General features: G+C 38.0%; 1 protein-coding gene across 1 annotated transcript in view; it reads right to left on the reverse strand.

The window, feature by feature from the left end:
* The window catches only part of LOC115208781, a 43079-nt gene that overhangs the window by 12493 nt on the left and 24586 nt on the right, over nt 1-6000 (reverse strand). The gene's annotated exons all lie outside the window — the stretch shown is intronic.

Consider the following 6000-nt stretch of genomic DNA (forward strand, 5'->3'; position numbering starts at 1 on the left):
GCACTTATTGCTAACTAGTCAAGACGCTTCGTCGGGGTTCATTTTCTTCACTGGTTCGGGATTTTGAAGTAATCACTTAATAGCAGGTGGCTAACTGGAAATAACAGTTTCATTACCAATAATAAGTGTTTCGATTACACCAATAAAGATTTTTAGAAAAGCTTCAGTAACGTAGCTTCCATTCTCCAATTTTTTAAATCAAGATTAATGCTTTTTAATCGCGAAAGAACATGCAATTGAATTTCGTATGTGTGCGGGAGAGAGAGAGAGTGTGTGTGTGTGTGTGTGTACGCGCGTGCATATATGTGTGCGTGCGCGCGCGCGTATGTGTGTGTGTGTGATGCGTATATATACATACATACATATATATATATATATATATATATATATATATATATGTGTGTGTGTGTGTGTGTGGCTGTGTGATAAGTAGCTTGCTTACCAGCCACATGTTTCCGGGTTCAGTCCCACTGCGTAGCACCTTGGGCAAGTGTCTTCTACTATAGCCTCTCGCCGACCAAAGCCTTGTGAATGGATTTGGTAGACGGAATTGAAAGAAGCCTGTCGTATATGCGTCTGTGTGCGCGCGCACGTGTGTGTGTGTGTCTGTGTTTGTCCCCACCACCATCGCTTGACAACCGATGCTGGTGTGTTTACATCCCTGTTAATTAGCGATTCGGGATCTACTTTTTTTTTCATTCGCAAAATATGCATTTTTTTGAAAGGAAGTAAAAAATCTGAAAATCGGTTATAATAATGTAGTCTTACAGTCTCATTGCTGTGAAGGAAAAAATGGAGAAAAAAGTTACAGGGATTTAAAAATCGAAAAAACTGGGTATTTTTAGCCAATAGCAAGACAAAAATTTTCTTCGTTTAGCGGAGCGATGTCAACTTTAGGGTTGTACCCTGCAAAATTTATAGTTTAGCGTCTGACCTGTTCATTGTGGGTTTCTACATAAACAGAAATACCTAATTTCATTGTTGGTTTCTTAATGAACAAAAATACCTAATAAAATAAAAACGTATCATCTTAATGTTTCTTTCGGCTCTTCACTGATTGTATTTTTTTTATCATATAAAAAAATTTGTTATATTAATATATTTATCTGCGTGTGTTTACTTTATGCGTATTTCAGTATTATGTATACCTGTCATGTATTTATGTACATCATTAATATATAAGTGCATGTGGTGTGTGTGTGTGTGTGGTGTGTGTGTGCATGTGTGCGTGTGTGAAAAGAGGGCGTCTGTCTCCAAAACTCCAAAGTTGAGTAACGTTTTCATACTTGGATTTGTTAACTACGATAAGAATAACACTGGTCAACAAAGAATTTGTCCCAAAGAAAAGAATACTTGTATTTTATGTGTTTTTGCATGCAGAATTCAAAAATAATGTCAATCTGTATCTCCCCATAGTTCCTCTGTACCACGATAACCCTACCCCTAATTAAAATTTTTATGAATAGAATTAACCTAGAGAAATTATAAATCCAGCTGAGTCAATGAGACCCAAAAATATACGAAATTAAAATTATGTAAAAATATTAACACAGGAAATGCACGAAAAAATACTAACACACAGAAGCACAGAAAAAATGTGTAATATACTAACACAGAAAATTAAAACAAAACGTAGGGGAAATGAATCTCGTGGTGTTAAGCATCAAGTGTGTAAAAAAACAACATAGACAACAACGGCACAGACAACAGTCAACAACAACAACACAGCGTGCGGTCGTCATGGTAACAAGCTGCTAATGCCACGGTGTCTGTTGATTGGCGAAAATTACCCAAATTCAGAGTTGCATCGATACACCAAAATTGAAAGCAATTGGCACAAAATTAAGGGGAGGGGCTCATTTTGCGAATGAGAAAGACTAGATCCGCGGTTCGGCAAAAGAGACCGATAGAATAAGTACTAGGCTTACAAAGAATAAGTCCTGGGATCGATTTGTTCGTCTAATGGCGGTGCTCCAGCATGGCCGCAGTCAAGTGACTGAAACAAATAAAAGAATAAAATGTGTGTGTGTGTGTGTGTGTAAATGTGCAAGTATGCATATGTACCCCTCTCTCTCTCTCTCTCTCCCCTTCTGTATATATACACATATATATATATATATATATTTATAATGATAATAATAATAAGAAGAAGAAGAAGAATATAAATAATATATAAATATATGCATATATACATATATGTACATACCTACATCTATATGTATATATACATGCATATAAGGGTACAGGACATCAAATAAACGTTGAACACAATGAGAAACGAAAACACAAAAACAAAAACATGGAAATTAACTTTCTTTCAAAAAACGGAAAAACAGAGTACAAGACATACAACACAAGGAATATTCCCCTTCTTCAGTTGTCCCTGTTTCGTCTACTCCGCGTTACGAAGGTAAGGACAAGTCCTGGGGTCGATTTGTTCGACTAAAGGCAGTTTTAGGTGTGTGTGTGTGTGTATATATATATATATATATATATATATATATATATATATATACTAGCTGAAGGTGACACGCTCTACGCGCGGGTAAGAGTGTGGTTGTTACTTTCTGTTGCTTCCTTTCAGCACGTAAAAAGCACCATCCGAACGTGGCGGATTGCAGCGCCGCCTTGACTGGCTTCTGTGCTGGTGGCACGTGAAAAGCACCAACCGATCGTGGCCGTTGCCAGCCCCCCGGCACCTGTGCCGGCGGCACGAAAAAAGCACCCACTACGCTCACAGAGTGGTTGGCGTTAGGAAGGGCATCCACCTGTAGAAACACTGCCAGATCAGACTGGAGCCTCGTGCAGCCTCCTGGCTTCCCAGACCCCGGTCAAACTGTCCAACCCGTGCTAGCACGGAAAACGGACGTTAAACGATGATGATGATGATGATGATGATGATGATTCTCCCTCTTTGTTTCTCACTCCTTTCTCTCTCACTTTCCCCACTCTCTTACTCTTCCTTTCTCTCGGACTCTCCCTCGCTTTCTTTTACTCTCTATCTTTATCTATCTCTCTCCCATTTATAAACAACAGAAGATCTTGAGTAAGTTGAGAAATAAAATATTTAGAAAGATCAATCATAAATCAGGCAGTACAACGGAAAGTCTGCTTCAAGGCAGACAGCCAAAACACTAACATTTAAAAGGGACAGACGAACTTGCGAGCTGAATAAAATAATAAAATATTGGAAACCAAAGTTTGAAGGGATAGATCTGAGGGTAGTAGAGTCAGCATGGCTGGCATTTCTTAACGACGGACAGCAACGTTTTGACAGTTTAACGGCTGGCGTAAAATTTTGAACTTGATGTAAAAGAAAATCCCTAAACACCAAGTTTTGAAGTGATTCTTTTTCACAACAGTAGACTCACCATGGCTAGCATTCAAAACTTCTTCATCATGGACGGCAACACATTGACGATTAAAAGGCTAGCGCAAATTTTTAGCTTGATGTAACAGAGAATTCCTAAACATCCGCTCCTTTAAATTTTAATCCCCTTCCAGCCCATTTAGACCCCTTTTCACATTTTGGTTAATATAACGCGATTTCATTCGGATGTACTGGGGCCACATTTTATAAGATGAGGAATTTTGTCCTAGAGGCCACGCCTTTCATTTGAGGGAAAAAAATAGTTGTCATGCAAACTTGCCAGCACTTTTAAGATAGGTCTGCATCTATGTATGTGTGTGTGTGTGTATGTATGTGTATGTGTGTATGTGTGTGTATGTATGTGTGTGTATGTATGTATTTCCATTGAGTTAACGTCATTATTTTCTATATAGCAGACCGTTACATAAACAGGCAAAGGTACATACATACACACTCACGCATACATACACACACATACACACATACACACACACATACATACACATACATACACACACACATACATAGATACATACACACACACATACATGCATACATACATATACACATACATGCATACACACGCACGCACTACAAAAACCGAGTAAAAAATTTCAGTTATCTCTCTCTTTCACACAGACAGATACATAAAAGAAGGCCGTTTGTATGAAATAGAGTGAGTATTGTGTGTCGGTGGTGGTGGTGGCGATGATAATTATCATTAGGAAAAAGAGTGAGTGAGTGAGGAAGACATATACATAAGTTGGTAGCGATGATAATTCTCCCTATGAATGCAGACAGATACATCAAAGAAAGCCGTCTGACGAAGTTATAAAGGGAAAGTGAAAGGAAGTTGAGGGGAATACATTAAATAACGGTAGTGGACATTCTCAAAGTTATAAATGAAGGGGAGTAAGAGAGGGAAAGGAGGAAATAGCGTGAGTGAGGAAGATGGCCCCTAGCAACCACACCTTTTAAGATAGGGATTTCTAAGGTAGCCCACGAGCATCGTCACCTCATTCTACATGTCCCTGTAAATTTTGGAGCGAATCGGACGGGACGTAGTGGCACTGGAAGCGATCCAAGCGGTAAAAACGCATTCAATTTTATATAGATTATATATATATATATATATATATATATATATATATATATATAACTTTTCTACTATAAGCACAAGGTTTGAAATTTGCAGGAGGAAGCTAGTCGATTGTTCTGACCGCGAAAGGATGAAAGACAAAATCGACTTAGATAGACGACCTGCCGCTAAACATTTTTCCCGGCGTGCTAAAGATTCTGCCAGCTAACTGCTTTGTGAATAACTAATATTAGTTTCAAATTTTGGCACAAGGTCAACATGTTCGGGGGAGAGGTTAAATCGTTTAAATCCATCCTTGTGCTCAACTGGTACTTAATTGCTCGACCCCGATAGGATGAAAGGCAAAAATCGACTTCTGGGTATTTGAACACAGAAGGTAAAGATGGACGAAATACGGCTACATGAATAATTAATATTAATAATCCTAAACAAGATTCAGCCAGGTTGAAGCATTGTGTTTTAAACACAATACTTCAAACACACAAGCGCGCAAGCATCCGAAAAAACAATTTTGTTATTCGACACCAAATTTAGTTCTAGATTATATGTGTGCATGTATGCTTATGAGAAGGTGAAGTGGGGAGAGAGAGAAAGAGATTAAGAGAGCGATAGTACTTCATATATATGTATTCCACTAATATAATCGAAAAGGCATGAACATCACAATACCTAATCCTCTAACGACAAAATATCACGCAACTGATGATCTCGCTTTCAGTGCTTATATAAATTGCTTCTTTCAATTAATGTTGCTTAATGGTTAAGAAGTCCGAAATGCAACCCTGAGTTTGTGGGTTCCATTTAAGCACACGATATTGGAGTCAAATGCCTTTAGCCATTGCCGGAGTTGGACTCGAAATTTTTAGGAAATTTGCATAGAAATTCATCGGTTTGACTGCAGTGGTAATCGGAAGATATACTACAATATCTTGTGCCAAAACTAATTATACATGATAATCACATTAAGATTACATACGTGTGTGGAGTATTCAGCCACTCAATGTGTATATCATTCAGTTGATCTCCTAAATGCCAATACGTCGTTCTTGAAAACCAAATAATGATATTTTGAAATCATTTAATAAATACTATTCAGGTCTGTGTAATATATAATAGGAAATACATCTGTCATACAAGACCTTCATTATTTAAAACTATTTCAAAATATCGGTTTGAAATTTTGGTACAAGGTGAACAAGTTCGGGCAAGGGAGTAAGTCAATAAAATCGACCCCAGGGTTCAACTGGTACCTATTTTATCGACTCCGAAAAGATGAAAGACAAAGTCGACCCCAGCGGAATTTGAATTCAGAACATAAAGTTGGACGAAATGCCACTAAGCCAGTTTTCCTAGTGTGCTATCGATTCTGCCAGCTCACAGCCTTAAACGAACTCAACGGTGTCTCCCGACAGGTATGTTTATATACATGTGTGTGTGTATGAGTACATATTTATATATATATTTGTGTGTGTGTGTGTGTGTGTGCGTGTATGTGTGTGTGTGTGTGTGTGTGTGTGTGTGTATACATATA

Source organism: Octopus sinensis, linkage group LG2 (assembly GCF_006345805.1).
Source record: "Octopus sinensis linkage group LG2, ASM634580v1, whole genome shotgun sequence".
Lineage (NCBI taxonomy): Eukaryota > Metazoa > Mollusca > Cephalopoda > Octopoda > Octopodidae > Octopus > Octopus sinensis.